Source organism: Amblyomma mixtum, chromosome 1 (assembly GCF_055824585.1).
Source record: "Amblyomma mixtum isolate Tamu chromosome 1, ASM5582458v1, whole genome shotgun sequence".
Lineage (NCBI taxonomy): Eukaryota > Metazoa > Arthropoda > Arachnida > Ixodida > Ixodidae > Amblyomma > Amblyomma mixtum.
In genome coordinates, this window is record NC_143012.1 from 109,099,165 (window position 1) to 109,117,335 (window position 18,171).

Here is an 18,171-nt window from a genome sequence, read left to right on the forward strand (position 1 = left end):
AAACGCGTGATTTTGTTGAAATAAGCGTGCTAAGCTCAAATTCACTTGTCGAGCAGACGGGTACGACAGACGAAATCTGCCGCTGCGTGGCCCCAGTGAGCGTATTAAGACGAGGGAAACGCGTGATTTTGTTGAAATAAGCGTGCTAAGCTCAAATTCACTTGTCGAGCAGACGGGTACGAGCAGACGAAATCTGCCGCTGCGTGGCCCCAGTGAGCGTATTAAGACGAGGGAAACGCGTGATTTTGTTGAAATAAGCGTGCTAAGCTCAAATTCACTTGTCGAGCAGACGGGTACGACAGACGAAATCTGCCGCTGCGTGGCCCCAGTGAGCGTATTAAGACGAGGGAAACGCGTGATTTTGTTGAAATAAGCGTGCTAAGCTCAAATTCACTTGTCGAGCAGACGGGTACGACAGACGAAATCTGCCGCTGCGTGGCCCCAGTGAGCGTATTAAGACGAGGGAAACGCGTGATTTTGTTGAAATAAGCGTGCTAAGCTCAATTCACTTGTCGAGCAGACGGGTACGACAGACGAAATCTGCCGCTGCGTGGCCCCAGTGAGCGTATTAAGACGAGGGAAACGCGTGATTTTGTTGAAATAAGCGTGCTAAGCTCAAATTCACTTGTCGAGCAGACGGGTACGACAGACGAAATCTGCCGCTGCGTGGCCCCAGTGAGCGTATTAAGACGAGGGAAACGCGTGATTTTGTTGAAATAAGCGTGCTAAGCTCAAATTCACTTGTCGAGCAGACGGGTACGACAGACGAAATCTGCCGCTGCGTGGCCCCAGTGAGCGTATTAAGACGAGGGAAACGCGTGATTTTGTTGAAATAAGCGTGCTAAGCTCAAATTCACTTGTCGAGCAGACGGGTACGACAGACGAAATCTGCCGCTGCGTGGCCCCAGTGAGCGTATTAAGACGAGGGAAACGCGTGATTTTGTTGAAATAAGCGTGCTAAGCTCAAATTCACTTGTCGAGCAGACGGGTACGAGAGACGAAATCTGCCGCTGCGTGGCCCCAGTGAGCGTATTAAGACGAGGGAAACGCGTGATTTTGTTGAAATAAGCGTGCTAAGCTCAAATTCACTTGTCGAGCAGACGGGTACGAGAGACGAAATCTGCCGCTGCGTGGCCCCAGTGAGCGTATTAAGACGAGGGAAACGCGTGATTTTGTTGAAATAAGCGTGCTAAGCTCAAATTCACTTGTCGAGCAGACGGGTACGACAGACGAAATCTGCCGCTGCGTGGCCCCAGTGAGCGTATTAAGACGAGGGAAACGCGTGATTTTGTTGAAATAAGCGTGCTAAGCTCAAATTCACTTGTCGAGCAGACGGGTACGACAGACGAAATCTGCCGCTGCGTGGCCCCAGTGAGCGTATTAAGACGAGGGAAACGCGTGATTTTGTTGAAATAAGCGTGCTAAGCTCAAATTCACTTGTCGAGCAGACGGGTACGAGAGACGAAATCTGCCGCTGCGTGGCCCCAGTGAGCGTATTAAGACGAGGGAAACGCGTGATTTTGTTGAAATAAGCGTGCTAAGCTCAAATTCACTTGTCGAGCAGACGGGTACGACAGACGAAATCTGCCGCTGCGTGGCCCCAGTGAGCGTATTAAGACGAGGGAAACGCGTGATTTTGTTGAAATAAGCGTGCTAAGCTCAAATTCACTTGTCGAGCAGACGGGTACGACAGACGAAATCTGCCGCTGCGTGGCCCCAGTGAGCGTATTAAGACGAGGGAAACGCGTGATTTTGTTGAAATAAGCGTGCTAAGCTCAAATTCACTTGTCGAGCAGACGGGTACGAGAGACGAAATCTGCCGCTGCGTGGCCCCAGTGAGCGTATTAAGACGAGGGAAACGCGTGATTTTGTTGAAATAAGCGTGCTAAGCTCAAATTCACTTGTCGAGCAGACGGGTACGACAGACGAAATCTGCCGCTGCGTGGCCCCAGTGAGCGTATTAAGACGAGGGAAACGCGTGATTTTGTTGAAATAAGCGTGCTAAGCTCAAATTCACTTGTCGAGCAGACGGGTACGAGAGACGAAATCTGCCGCTGCGTGGCCCCAGTGAGCGTATTAAGACGAGGGAAACGCGTGATTTTGTTGAAATAAGCGTGCTAAGCTCAAATTCACTTGTCGAGCAGACGGGTACGAGAGACGAAATCTGCCGCTGCGTGGCCCCAGTGAGCGTATTAAGACGAGGGAAACGCGTGATTTTGTTGAAATAAGCGTGCTAAGCTCAAATTCACTTGTCGAGCAGACGGGTACGAGAGACGAAATCTGCCGCTGCGTGGCCCCAGTGAGCGTATTAAGACGAGGGAAACGCGTGATTTTGTTGAAATAAGCGTGCTAAGCTCAAATTCACTTGTCGAGCAGACGGGTACGAGAGACGAAATCTGCCGCTGCGTGGCCCCAGTGAGCGTATTAAGACGAGGGAAACGCGTGATTTTGTTGAAATAAGCGTGCTAAGCTCAAATTCACTTGTCGAGCAGACGGGTACGAGAGACGAAATCTGCCGCTGCGTGGCCCCAGTGAGCGTATTAAGACGAGGGAAACGCGTGATTTTGTTGAAATAAGCGTGCTAAGCTCAAATTCACTTGTCGAGCAGACGGGTACGACAGACGAAATCTGCCGCTGCGTGGCCCCAGTGAGCGTATTAAGACGAGGGAAACGCGTGATTTTGTTGAAATAAGCGTGCTAAGCTCAAATTCACTTGTCGAGCAGACGGGTACGACAGACGAAATCTGCCGCTGCGTGGCCCCAGTGAGCGTATTAAGACGAGGGAAACGCGTGATTTTGTTGAAATAAGCGTGCTAAGCTCAAATTCACTTGTCGAGCAGACGGGTACGAGAGACGAAATCTGCCGCTGCGTGGCCCCAGTGAGCGTATTAAGACGAGGGAAACGCGTGATTTTGTTGAAATAAGCGTGCTAAGCTCAAATTCACTTGTCGAGCAGACGGGTACGAGAGACGAAATCTGCCGCTGCGTGGCCCCAGTGAGCGTATTAAGACGAGGGAAACGCGTGATTTTGTTGAAATAGGCGTGCTAAGCTCAAATTCACTTGTCGAGCAGACGGGTACGAGAGACGAAATCTGCCGCTGCGTGGCCCCAGTGAGCGTATTAAGACGAGGGAAACGCGTGATTTTGTTGAAATAAGCGTGCTAAGCTCAAATTCACTTGTCGAGCAGACGGGTACGAGAGACGAAATCTGCCGCTGCGTGGCCCCAGTGAGCGTATTAAGACGAGGGAAACGCGTGATTTTGTTGAAATAAGCGTGCTAAGCTCAAATTCACTTGTCGAGCAGACGGGTACGAGAGACGAAATCTGCCGCTGCGTGGCCCCAGTGAGCGTATTAAGACGAGGGAAACGCGTGATTTTGTTGAAATAAGCGTGCTAAGCTCAAATTCACTTGTCGAGCAGACGGGTACGACAGACGAAATCTGCCGCTGCGTGGCCCCAGTGAGCGTATTAAGACGAGGGAAACGCGTGATTTTGTTGAAATAAGCGTGCTAAGCTCAAATTCACTTCTCGAGCAGACGGGTACGACAGACGAAATCTGCCGATGCGTGGCCCCAGTGAGCGTATTAAGACGAGAGAAACGCGTGATTTTGTTGAAATAAGCGTGCTAAGCTCAAATTCACTTGTCGAGCAGACGGGTACGACAGACGAAATCTGCCGCTGCGTGGCCCCAGTGAGCGTATTAAGACGAGAGAAACGCGTGATTTTGTTGAAATAAGCGTGCTAAGCTCAAATTCACTTGTCGAGCAGACGGGTACGACAGACGAAATCTGCCGCTGCGTGGCCCCAGTGAGCGTATTAAGACGAGAGAAACGCGTGATTTTGTTGAAATAAGCGTGCTAAGCTCAAATTCACTTGTCGAGCAGACGGGTACGACAGACGAAATCTGCCGCTGCGTGGCCCCAGTGAGCGTATTAAGACGAGAGAAACGCGTGATTTTGTTGAAATAAGCGTGCTAAGCTCAAATTCACTTCTCGAGCAGACGGGTACGACAGACGAAATCTGCCGATGCGTGGCCCCAGTGAGCGTATTAAGACGAGGGAAACGCGTGATTTTGTTGAAATAAGCGTGCTAAGCTCAAATTCACTTCTCGAGCAGACGGGTACGACAGACGAAATCTGCCGATGCGTGGCCCCAGTGAGCGTATTAAGACGAGGGAAACGCGTGATTTTGTTGAAATAAGCGTGCTAAGCTCAAATTCACTTGTCGAGCAGACGGGTACGAGAGACGAAATCTGCCGCTGCGTGGCCCCAGTGAGCGTATTAAGACGAGAGAAACGCGTGATTTTGTTGAAATAAGCGTGCTAAGCTCAAATTCACTTGTCGAGCAGACGGGTACGACAGACGAAATCTGCCGCTGCGTGGCCCCAGTGAGCGTATTAAGACGATAGAAACGCGTGATTTTGTTGAAATAAGCGTGCTAAGCTCAAATTCACTTGTCGAGCAGACGGGTACGACAGACGAAATCTGCCGATGCGTGGCCCCAGTGAGCGTATTAAGACGAGAGAAACGCGTGATTTTGTTGAAATAAGCGTGCTAAGCTCAAATTCACTTGTCGAGCAGACGGGTACGACAGACGAAATCTGCCGCTGCGTGGCCCCAGTGAGCGTATTAAGACGAGAGAAACGCGTGATTTTGTTGAAATAAGCGTGCTAAGCTCAAATTCACTTGTCGAGCAGACGGGTACGACAGACGAAATCTGCCGCTGCGTGGCCCCAGTGAGCGTATTAAGACGAGAGAAACGCGTGATTTTGTTGAAATAAGCGTGCTAAGCTCAAATTCACTTGTCGAGCAGACGGGTACGACAGACGAAATCTGCCGATGCGTGGCCCCAGTGAGCGTATTTAGACGAGAGAAACGCGTGATTTTGTTGAAATAGGCGTGCTAAGCTCAAATTCACTTGTCGAGCAGACGGGTACACCAGACGAAATCTGCCGATGCGTGGCCCCAGTGAGCGTATTTAGACGAGAGAAACGCGTGATTTTGTTGAAATAAGCGTGCTAAGCTCAAATTCACTTGTCGAGCTGACGGGTACGACAGACGAAATCTGCCGATGCGTGGCCCCAGTGAGCGTATTTAGACGAGAGAAACGCGTGATTTTGTTGAAATAAGCGTGCTATGCTCAAATTCACTTGTCGAGCTGACGGGTACGACAGACGAAATCTGCCGATGCGTGGCCCCAGTGAGCGTATTAAGACGAGAGAAACGCGTGATTTTGGTGAAATAAGCGTGTTAACTTGAAGCACTGGTCATACTCATCCTGGTCACGGCACCAGTTAACTTGAAACTCTGATCCCCCTGGTCACGGCGCCAGTTAAGTTTCTCCTCTCTATCGTCGTCGGAATGGCCGGCTCGTCTATGCATGTGGTTAGCAGTTCGAAGGGCACTTCGCGCCAGTGGCGGTCCCAGAGATTGGTTTTAGGGGGGGCGGACGAACTTCCGTATAAAAAAAAAAAAAAATAGACACATTTTTTTTATCTACATTTTATTTGTACAACTTTTGCGCGTTTTTTTTTTGAAAATTAAATGATGAACGATATAGATGTTATACCATAACTCTTGCCTTGAATGTTAACGGCTACGTGAGAAATATTCATTTCGATGCCAGGGAGAAACAGGTCGTCGGATGAGACATCCCGCCACGGTGGGTCTAGCAAGGTCAATGCACCTGTCCGGGCATTTCACGAGTGCGATTGGCGGCCCTCATTACTCAGTTCGGGGAAGGAGCTTTGTTCCGCCCTTGGTCACCTCCGACAAGGCGGCTGGGCGGTGCGTCTTGTGAAGCCAACCGAAGGGACGATCCCCACGCTGGCGTCGCTGCGTCTCATGGTGGGATAGGTGGTAGCGGTTTATTTTAAAGAAAAAATAAAAAAAAGGCGAAGGAAAAGAATGTTGCCGGCCGCGTCAATTGCCATCTAGTATCGTAAGCACGCGAGCTGCAGCCGGCGGAGGTGAAAGGGAAAATATAGCGAGGAGAAGGACAGGGAAGAGCTTTGTATGCTATTTATAAAATACAAAAAGTAATCAAGTTCGCGCCGCTCGCGCGCAAATGTCCGGGCTCTGTCCGAAAGCAAGAGCGCGCGAGCGGCCACTGTGCACAATCGTTTACAGAAAACGACAAATTGTACGTAGCGTCCTGTCTCTAACTAATCGCGCGCGTGGCACACTGCACGAGCGGCCGGGGTGGGGCGCCCGGCCTCGTAGAGTCCGAGGTAGCACCTAAGGAGCGTGCATGCCACGCGTGCACTACCTAGCGAAGAGCAAGCGGGAAGTCAAGCCCGCCTGCTCGCCCACGGTGGGATAAAGACATTAATGAGTGGCTCCACGTCGCCCCGACGAGGTTGCTGGCCACCGCAACCGCATGTGAATGGCACCGCCGTCGTCGCCGCGCCGGCGCCAAGGCAAGACAACAGCGGGGCATGGCAGGGCCCCGATGCCTCGACAATAACTACGAATTTTAGAATTGTGTGGAATAAAACTGCCGCTAACACGTTGAACGTACAAGGTAGGGGACTACTGGACACATCACAGACGAAAAAGGTTTGCTGATTTACGTCAAAAATCACATCTCGCCCTGTGAGAGCCCGAAAACGTACGTTCGGGAAGATATGCAAAGGCTTTTGGGGAAGGGGGGGGGGAGCGCCCCCTCCGCCCTTCGGACCGCCACAGCTTCGCGCCTTCGTCCACTCGTCCGGCGACACGTTGCCGGTTGGGGCAGCAACTCCAAACTTCTTGAGAAGCAAAACTAGTTTATTCAAGACGGAAACAAAAAAAATTACCGACGATTACGTTACTTCCTAATGCGAAATTTGAGCGCAGCAAATAAGCTGTTTCACCTTTTCGATAGTGAGTCAACCCCAGCTGCGGAGTTGGTTTCAGGGACAACGCCGCCGATGCCGACACAAACAATATGATACCCTCGCTTCCGCAGCGCTAAGAACCAGGTCTAGCCGTGGGAAGGTGGTCACGTATTCGTCGACGTGCCGGGGCCTACGTGAAATAACCGGCGCGTCGGCAACTGAAGAGCACCCTATCCGCCACACAAGAACAGGGGGGGGGGGGGGGGGGGGGACCCTTTCCTCCTCTTTCTGCATGGCGGCGACGGTGTTCTATGCAGTCACGTTATCTTGACTCTCTAGCGGCGTCAGCGGCATCCAGCGGTATCAGTCGGTCGTTATCAGTCGGTCGCTGCTAGCGCTGGGGGGATGAAAGGGGGGCGGAGCTGGTTACGAGGCCGACGCCGACGACGACGCGAAACCCAGGAACGGACGCCAAAGAGCTGCGCTCTAAAATTAGGAGTCACTTTGGCGACTAAAGTGGTGCAAGGCGAAAGCCTTAGTACAGCATTCTGTCACGAATGTGGTTGTGAATGATGAATCAAGTGCTGCCAGCGAATGACGCGTCCATTGGCTGTCTGCGTGTGTTACTGATGTGTGGTTAACATGTTAAGCTTCGCCTGTAAGAGTGGAACGCGACAGCGTCTTGCAACGCTGCCAGGGAGTCCACAGAACGCCATGGCCAATTCGGCTGTACGCCTTGCTGGACGGTAAATTTATTTTTTGAGGAAAGGAAATGTATCTCTCTCGCATATCTGGGTGGACACCTGCACCTCGCCGTAAGGGAAAGGGGGAAGATGGGAGTGAACGAAGACGCCGTATTAGCTAAACGCGCCTCTGTTCATTCCAAACCATTCAGCTGGCATTACGGAGTGGCTAGCGTGCTCGTATCGCACTCCGGAGACCCTGGTTCGATTCCCCAACTCGACCAATTTCGTTCTCGGTTTTATTGATTTATGCGGTCTAACTAGAAAGGTTAATTAGGCTATTTCATATTTATATTATTGTATTTCTATCCATCGCGTTCTGTCATTAACCTGTCAATTGCTGGAACTGTCTAGGATGTTCGACACAACGTAATGAAACGAGCAACGTCTTACTGAGTGGGGAAGTGCGTGGTGGTGGAGGGAACGCGGCTTCGTACTTATCTGTTTTTTTTTCAACAGCGTCTCCTTCCGCGGACGCTGTTGTCGCTGCGGCGCGCGTCTTTCTTTTCTTTTCTTCTGACCTCTTCATTCTCCCCTATATTAATTAGGCGAATTGATTAATTAAGCAATTAACTAAACTCAGTCCAACTTAGCTGCAGCATCACTATACGATCCCTTTGATTGGTTGCATGGTTACTAGCCAAAGTACAATTGGCCCCATTTGAAATTCGCGCACTGTGACGTCACGAGCATTTCGACCAATTGAAAAGCGTGACATTGGGGGCGGAGCTGGTTACGAGGCCGACGCCGACGCCGACGACGACGCGAAACCCAGGAACGGACGCCAAAGAGCTGCGCTCTAAAATAAAGGCAACAGTAGAAAAAGGCGGTTAAAAAACAGGCGGTTTGAAAAAAGGCGGTTTGAAAAAGGGCTGTAGAAAAGCGGCCGAGATTGGGAATCGGAGCGCTCCTCTTCTTTGTTTGCAGCTGGTTTTAATACCGTCGATAATTGGGCGGAGCTTTATTAAATCTGCTCTCGCGCAATTTCAATCAATACTGCTGGAGTGGCACTGTAGGTACAAGTGGGCGGCGGCCAGTGCTCGCCAGAACCCGACTCCCGACCTTACTGACCCCCACCCACTTGAGAGCTAATCTCTTTTTAATAGGAAACGGTCGTCGGCCCCTTGGTCCCCGTTTCCCGCGGCCTTGGAGAGCGTCCGAAGCGCGCGACGCGCTGTCACCATTCCTAACCCCTCTAGACTTCCGATGGACACGGTAGTTACCGTCGAGAGGGGGAAGGAACCTACTGGCGCCGTAGGCGTCTAGCTTACAGGTACCAACGACGCGTGCTCAGATTCACGCAACATTGACACTTTTAATTGGGGTAGGCAGTGTTGAACTGAATAACTGATAACAACGAAATTGTAGGCTGTGCTTGGTGAGCTTCGAAAAAAGTGCGAAATTCGGGCGTCGTCAGAAGCAGCCTTGCAGAAATAATTACTTCATGTGCGCGCATCCTATTATTGCCCAGTCACTTCGCAGTGGCTAGATATTTTTTTCTTCTGGCAGTTAAGAATGCTCTGCAGCTCGTGCTGCGTTGAAAGCCGCATTCAGAACAGTAATTGTAGGAATGAAAACATCTTCGACCGAAGTCCGTCTTGATGGGTTTTTGAGATAGTTGAGAGGAAACTGACGCCAACCAATATTTTTACTTTTTTGCCCACCGTTTCGGGACCAACTTGGTCCCTTCTTCAGGGGTGACTACAGTGTGCCAGCAGCAGCGGGGTGCTGCCTTCGCTCTGCCTTTGTTAGCCCGTGGCGCAGTGCACTAACGCACGACGAGGGAAGCGTTCCTGGAGTCCTATTCGTCGCCGCCTTTGTGAACCGGATGTGCCATGACTCCACATGTCGCCTCTTGAACGGTTTTTTTTTTGCGCAAATTTTAAAGGTTTATTAAAACGAAATACAAATGAGTTGTAAGTTTCATAAAAAAGTTAGTACAGTAGGAGGTCCCAAAGTGAAAACTGTCTGGGGAACCTCCCATCAGGAATACATAAGAAAAGTGCACAAGTTTGGCAGGGGAGATGGAACAAAAGTATACAATTAAGTTAAAACCTATTAGTGTAATTTGCGCCAATGAATAAGTTATACAATAGTTAGCGGGCATAATTTAACAAAAATGGCATAAAACAGCAAAGCATAAGAGCAAGAGAAAGAACACAAAAAGACATCGGATAGCAATGGGCATTGAATAAATGCAGATATAAAACATAGGCGGAGGAAAAAAAAAGAGGTTCCAGATGAGTAACAATATGACCGTTTGCTGTCAGAGTGGGGAACAGAAAATGAGATTAAGGCAAACTTAAGCATGCAATGAAGCTGAATGGGTTGATGAGAGATGTTTTTTTTAGTAAAGTGTAGAAAGCGGACTGCGAACGTGCGGATTTGATTGCTAGTGGTAATGAATTCCAGGTTTTGATGACGGAGAAAAAAGCAGTTTGTTTTCCATAATTTGTACTCACTTTTGGTAGAAGCATATTGTTTTGTTCAGATAATGTAGTGTTATTGCTATTAGCAAGGAAAGATGCGGAAAAACAGAGAAGTTGATTTCAACAAAATCACGCGTTTCTCTCGTCTAAATACGATCACTGGGGCCACGCATCGGCAGATTTCGTCTGTCGTACCCGTCTGCTCGACAAGTGAATTTGAGCTTAGCACGCTTATTTCAACGAAATCACGCGTTTCTCTCGTCTTAATACGCTCACTGGGGCCACGCATCGGCAGATTTCGTCTGTCGTACCCGTCTGCTCGACAAGTGAATTTGAGCATAGCACGCTTATTTCAACAAAATCACGCGTTTCTCTCGTCTTAATACGCTCACTGGGGCCACGCATCGGCAGATTTCGTCTGTCGTACCCGTCTGCTCGACAAGTGAATTTGAGCTTAGCACGCTTATTTCAACGAAATCACGCGTTTCTCTCGTCTTAATACGCTCACTGGGGCCACGCATCGGCAGATTTCGTCTGTCGTACCCGTCTGCTCGACAAGTGAATTTGAGCTTAGCACGCTTATTTCAACAAAATCACGCGTTTCTCTCGTCTTAATACGCTCACTGGGGCCACGCATCGGCAGATTTCGTCTGTCGTACCCGTCTGCTCGACAAGTGAATTTGAGCTTAGCACGCTTATTTCAACAAAATCACGCGTTTCTCTCGTCTTAATACGCTCACTGGGGCCACGCATCGGCAGATTTCGTCTGTCGTACCCGTCTGCTCGACAAGTGAATTTGAGCTTAGCACGCTTATTTCAACGAAATCACGCGTTTCTCTCGTCTTAATACGCTCACTGGGGCCACGCATCGGCAGATTTCGTCTGTCGTACCCGTCTGCTCGACAAGTGAATTTGAGCATAGCACGCTTATTTCAACAAAATCACGCGTTTCTCTCGTCTTAATACGCTCACTGGGGCCACGCATCGGCAGATTTCGTCTGTCGTACCCGTCTGCTCGACAAGTGAATTTGAGCTTAGCACGCTTATTTCAACGAAATCACGCGTTTCGCTCGTCTTAATACGCTGACTGGGGCCACGCATCGGCAGATTTCGTCTGTCGTACCCGTCTGCTCGACAAGTGAATTTGAGCTTAGCACGCTTATTTCAACAAAATCACGCGTTTCTCTCGTCTTAATACGCTCACTGGGGCCACGCATCGGCAGATTTCGTCTGTCGTACCCGTCTGCTCGACAAGTGAATTTGAGCATAGCACGCTTATTTCAACAAAATCACGCGTTTCTCTCGTCTTAATACGCTCACTGGGTCCACGCATCGGCAGATTTCGTCTGTCGTACCCGTCTGCTCGACAAGTGAATTTGAGCTTAGCACGCTTATTTCAACGAAATCACGCGTTTCTCTCGTCTTAATACGCTCACTGGGGCCACGCATCGGCAGATTTCGTCTGTCGTACCCGTCTGCTCGACAAGTGAATTTGAGCTTAGCACGCTTATTTCAACGAAATCACGCGTTTCTCTCGTCTTAATACGCTCACTGGGGCCACGCATCGGCAGATTTCGTCTGTCGTACCCGTCTGCTCGACAAGTGAATTTGAGCATAGCACGCTTATTTCAACAAAATCACGCGTTTCTCTCGTCTTAATACGCTCACTGGGGCCACGCATCGGCAGATTTCGTCTGTCGTACCCGTCTGCTCGACAAGTGAATTTGAGCATAGCACGCTTATTTCAACAAAATCACGCGTTTCTCTCGTCTTAATACGCTCACTGGGGCCACGCATCGGCAGATTTCGTCTGTCGTACCCGTCTGCTCGACAAGTGAATTTGAGCATAGCACGCTTATTTCAACAAAATCACGCGTTTCTCTCGTCTTAATACGCTCACTGAAGCCACGCATCGGCAGATTTCGTCTGTCGTACCCGTCTGCTCGACAAGTGAATTTGAGCATAGCACGCTTATTTCAACAAAATCACGCGTTTCTCTCGTCTTAATACGCTCACTGGGGCCACGCATCGGCAGATTTCGTCTGTCGTACCCGTCTGCTCGACAAGTGAATTTGAGCATAGCACGCTTCTTTCACCAAAATCACGCGTTTCTCTCGTCTTAATACGCTCACTGGGGCCACGCAGCGGCAGATTTCGTCTGTTGTACCCGTCTGCTCGAAAGTGAATTTGAGCATAGCACGCTTATTTCAACAAAATCGCGCGTTTCTCTCGTCTTAATACGCTCACTGGGGCCACGCATCGGCACATTTCGTCTGTGGTACCCGCCTGCTCGACAAGTCACTAAAAAAATAATTTCGTAACCGCCGCGGACGTGCTCTTTCGCTTTGCGAACAGGCGGCGGCCACTCCGGGCAAGGCTGCTCTAACGAGCTGGGCGGTTCCGGCGAGACAGCGTAGCCGCAGGCGGAGGAGAATGTAAAAGGCAGAGGGAACAAATAGTCTGGGCACACTGGGTTTTAGTTCACAATCTGGCAACCTTATAGCCTGGCAACACTGGGAGTCGCGCAAGTCTGGCAACACTACAGTATGGCAACACTGGGATAGCAGACGGCGGGTACGTCTCACGAAACTCTGCCGTTCTTCGTTGTTCTGACGAGTTCAACGCGCAAGAATTCCGTCATGCCAATGTTCGGCAACCTCGAAGCGTTCGACGGAGGAGGAGGAGATGCGTGGCCTTGCTACGTTGATCGCCTTAAAGCTTTTTTCATCGCGAATGACATCGCAGAAGCAAAACAGAAGTTAGTCTTCTTTAGTTGTTGTGGACAGAAAACGTATGCTCTCTTGCGGGATCTCGTGAAGCCCGCCCAACCGCAAGACAAAACCAAGAAATTCTTTCTGTTCTTGGTGACCATTACTGCCCCAAGCCATCTGCTGTCGCGCAGCGTTTCAGGTTCAACACGCGTGTTCGCGCGGAGGGCGAGTCAGTCAGTAACTTTGTGGCGTGGCTCAAAAGCCTCTCTGAACATTGCAACTTCGGAACTGAGCTTAGCAACATGTTGAGGGACCGCATCGTGTGCGGCATCAACGACACAGCCGTGCAGACGAGGCTGCTCGAGAAAGCAGACCTTACGTATGAAGACGCTGTACAAACTGCACTTGCCATGGAAGCTGCGAAGAAAGATGCCGGCGAGATAGCTAGCTCAAGCCGAAACGCGCTTCCCACTTATCAAGTCGCGGCATCAAAGGGGCGTGTCACATGCTACCGCTGTGGGGATGAACACCTCGCGTCCGTGTGCAAGCACATCGGTAGTTCGTGCAATTACTGCAGGAAGCAGGGACACATTGCCCGAGTGTGCAACTCGAAGAAAAAGCACGCTTCATCACGGAAGGGAAAATTCACAAAGCCAAATGCGTCCGCGCCTCCGGCTCGCAAAACGTCGTGTGGAACTCATCCAGTCAACACTGTTGACAACGACGTTTCTGCCGACGTGTTTGACATGTGGCCAGTCGACGCCGTCGCGCCGTCACCACCCTTCACCGTAACAGTCAGCGTTTGCGGTAAGCCACTCTGTATGGAGCTGGACACCGGTGCGAGCGTTTCTGTCATGGAAAAAAATCGTCTACAGGAGTAGCTTCTACCGTCAGTACCTGTCATGCCGTCTGATGTACTCCTGCGAAGCTACTCGGGTGAGCTCACACAAGTTCAAGGTAGAGCGGATGTCACAGTGCAGTTTCGTGACAGAAAAGCAGTGCTACCTTTATTCCTGACTGGGGAGCGTTCACCTTTACTTCTGGGCCGGAACTGGATTCGAGCACTGGGCATTGATATTGCTCGCGTGGAAGCAGACGTTCATGCTGTTTCTAATGTTGAGGACCTTCTTCAAGCGTTTCCTGAGGTGTTTGAACAGAGCCTGGGAACTTTCAAGGGTCCAGAAGCCACAATCCATGTTCCACAAGATGCTGTACCAAAGTTTGTCAAGCCACGGCCACTGCCCTTTGCCCTGAAGGATGGGGTGTCACAAGAGCTTCAGCGCCTACAGAGGGAAGGCATCCTGGAGCCAGTCACTTCTTCAGCTTGGGCTGCACCAATTGTTCCAGTGGCCAAGAAGGATGGACGTGTCAGGATTTGCGGAGATTTCAAGATTACCATTAATCCAGTAGCTGTGATGGAAAAGTATCCAATTCCAAGAATTGAGGACCTGTGGGCCATGCTGTCAGGAGGTGAGAAGTTCACGAAGCTGGATTTGAGGGACGCCTACCAGCAAATAGTTCTTGACAAAGAATCTAGAAAGTATGTCACAATCTCCACACACATGGGATTGTTCCAGTATACACTTCTTCCTTTTGGAGTGTCATCAGCACCAGCCTTGTTCCAAAGGGAGATGGAGAACCTTTTCCGAGGGCTGCCACATTTTGCAGTATATTTCGATGACATCCTTGTCACTGGCTCGAATGACTCGGAGCATCTTCGCAACCTCAGTGCTGTCCTATCTAGACTTCGTGATGTTGGACTTAAGTTGAAGTTCGACAAGTGTCATTTTTTCGTTCGACAAGTTGAATACCTCGGGCACATCATAAGCAAACAAGGCCTGTCTCCAAGTTTGAGCAAGGTATCTGCCATCCTTCATGCACCTGCACCCCGGGGCGTCAAGGAGCTTCAAAGTTTTTTGGGACTTGTGAACTTCTACAGGCGTTTTCTACCAAACCTTTCCGGACGCCTCCGCCCTTTGCATTTACTTCTCATGAACGAGAAGAAATGGGTGTGGGGAAAAGAGCAAGAAAATGCATTCAATGTAGTGAAGCAGTTAATAACATCCGCCCCAGTCCTAGTACATTTCGACCCAGGGAAGCCACTGCGTCTCAGCTGCGATGCCTCACCGTATGGGATCGGCGCAGTTTTGGCACACAGAGAATCTGATGGTCGAGAACTGCCCATTGCTTTTGCCTCCAGATGTTTGTCTCGTGCAGAGCAAAACTACAGCCAACTCGACAAAGAGGCATTAGCCTTTGTATTTGGTGTGGAAAAGTTCCACCAGTACTTGTGGGGCAATCCTTTCACTGCTTATACGGATCACAAGCCTCTACTAGGATTACTGAATGATGACAAACCCATTCCAGTGCAAGCATCACCACGACTAGTCAGATGGGCATTGAAACTTTCTGCATACAAGTACAAGCTTGTGTACAAGCCTGGTCTGGACTTAGGTCATGCGGATGCTCTCAGTAGGTTGCCGTTGCCTGCAAACAACGTGGATCTACCTGCACCTGCTGAAATGTTCATGCTTGAACAAGCATACCCAGGACTGTTGTCACCTGCCATTGTGGCACAAGCTACAAAAAAGGATCCATTCCTGAGCCATGTAGCTCTTGCTGTCCTGCAAGGGGAAAAACTTCCAGCAGGACCAGAAGGAAATCCATTTACAGCAAGGAGCAGCGAACTCAGCCTCCACGAAGGTTGCTTGCTGTGGGGTTCCCGAGTTGTTATCCCAAAATCTTTGCAAGCCAAAATCCTAATGATACTTCATGCAGGGCATCCTGGCATTGAGAAAAGCAAGACAATTGCCAGAAGCCACATCTGGTGGCCGGGAATTGATGGAGACATCGCTAAGAGTGTAAAGAGCTGTGAAACCTGCCAAGCTTACCTGCGTGCACCGCAACGCATCCAGCACACGCCATGGCCGTTTCCACAGAGGCCCTGGTCAAGACTTCACGTTGACTTTGGGGGCCCATTCATGGGTCATACATTCCTGGTCATTGTTGACGCCTATTCAAAGTGGGTTGAAGTTTTTCCAGTGACGTCAACATCAGCGGATGCTGTTATCAATGCTTTGCGAACAACATTTGCGCAGCATGGACTGCCGGATCTCATAGTTTCCGACAATGGGCCTGCCTTTGCTAGTGAACAGTACTTGGAATTCTTGGCACGTAATGGAATACGTCGCATGCTTGTGCCTCCCTACCATCCAGCTTCGAATGGTGCGGCAGAGCGCGTCGTACAGACTGTCAAGAACAAGATCAAGAAGAGTGGATCTGGATCTTTCCAAACCCAGATTTCGCGGTTCTTATTTCATTACAGAACCACACCACATGAAGTCACAGGCAGAGCACCGTGTGAAATGCTCATGGGAAGGATGTTCAAGACACCTTTGGATGTTCTTCGCCCAAATCTACACACTTCAGTGCTGCTGAGACAGTTGAAGCAGAAACTACAGGCCGATAAAGGGTGTCGTTCTTCTCCATTGCCGAATGTGGGAGACAACGTACTCGCAAAGAACTTTCGTCGAGGACCACCGTGGGTACCCGCACGTGTCACGAGCACTACAGGTCAGTCAGCAGCTACAGTCTGTCTCAGTGACGGTACTCTCTGGCATAGGCACGGCGACCACCTACGTCCTCAAGTCGAAGAAATCGTTGAGCCTACCACTGAACTATGGAGGCCTGAACCTACTGGAACACAGGGCGTTTCCAGCCACCCATCAACAGAGTGTGACACCAGCTTGGCTGTTTCTGTGGACTCCGACCTCACCGTGAGTGCTACTAGTGCACAGCAGAGACAACTGTGAACGTGACTGGTGGTACAGAAGAGACTGCTATGAACTCTCCCAAGTCAGCGTGCAGCACGCCTCAGTTGCGAAGAAGCACGAGAAGCCGCAAGCCAGTGCAGCGCTACTCTCCATAATGTTCTTCTCTTCTTGAACAAACTAATGGGGGAGGACTGTTACAGTTTCGTTTTCATGTTTGTGTTGTGGCGCCACCCGGTGCCGACGGTTTAGAACTTGCGAGGCAGCAAGGCAATAAAAAGGACACAGCTCTAGGAGCAGTTGTTCGTTGCGCAGTGGAGCGCGTGCATCATCGTCCGTTTCTTCGAGCCTAGCCGTTGATGGCGACCGCCGAGCCGGTCCCCCTCTCGGCATTGCTCGGTCCACCAACTCGTTACAGTATCGTGTGCCTGTCTTTGTTCGCGCAGTTCGATACAGGATCTTTGACATAAGCTTTTGACGGAAGGTTTACTCCATATATATACGTCTTGTTCCAGTGGATCTCTTCGAAACCTGTTAGCCGGAAAGTGTATATAGCTATAGACCGCATACGCCCTCTGATCAGACAGGACACAAGTGTGAAGCGCTAAAATTCACTGGTTTAATGAGATGAAACTGAGTTAACGATGCAGCAGAGGATAACGCAATACAGCACCGCACAGGCGCCAAGCACAGAACAACGTTCAGCGCGACAGCCAGCGATGACTTCGGAGCGTGCGCTCTTCAGTCACAAGTCCTGCAGAACATTAATGCGTGCGCATTTTCATCGCAGATCGAATGCAGACATGCACAAAGAGGGAGCATTCGTAGCGCGGTTTTCCTTTGGTGAAGCCTCTTACAGGCGAGTAGTGTGCGCGGGTTTAAAAGGAAAGTTCGTCTCGGTTATTCCGCGTCTTTTCGGCGGTTAACAAGGACCGAAAACTGGGCGAGTTGGTGGGGATTCATACTTTACACTGCGCAAAAAAAAAAAAAACACGGACACAAGGGTGGAAGGCACGACACGAGCGCAGACTATCAACTATCAACTAAATTTTTTATTTCAGGAAACAGGTGCTTATAAAAGCTCGAAATAACCCAGGGCACAGACGCAAAGAAACAAACGCAACACAATCAAAAACTTTGGCGCGTGCGTGCACTAGCTGTCAATTCATTCATACAAAACAAACCCAAAAACAAGGAATAAAACCAACAGGTAGCATCCGGTCAGGCCAGCGTTCCGTACTGCCTACTTGTGCTAAGATAATTGCGTAGGAAAGGTATCTCCTCATCTAGCAGGCCGACGGAAGGCGAAGCGGCGCATGCGTCTGCTTTTTTCTTGATTAAATATGCTTCCACTATCTCCCTGCATACTTGTTCTCGGTGTCTGAATCTGTCTGGTCTTATTCAGATGTGGAAAGCATCCATGGCAATTCCTGCAGTGCAAAGCAAGGCTAGACGAGACCGCGCCCTTCAAAGACCTGCGGTGCTCCGCCATCCGCTCGTTAATACATCGACCCGTCTGGCCGATGTATGACCTACGACACTTGAGGGGGACTTCATAAACCAACCCCGTGTCACAATCCGCGAGCCTGTTTCCTTTCCTATGCGCTATCGTGCATCCACCCTTCCCTCTGTCGCCCTCTGGCTCAAGCTTGTTGCGTACAGCGCTACAGACCCCCGCCAGCTTATTCCTTGCGGTGAAAA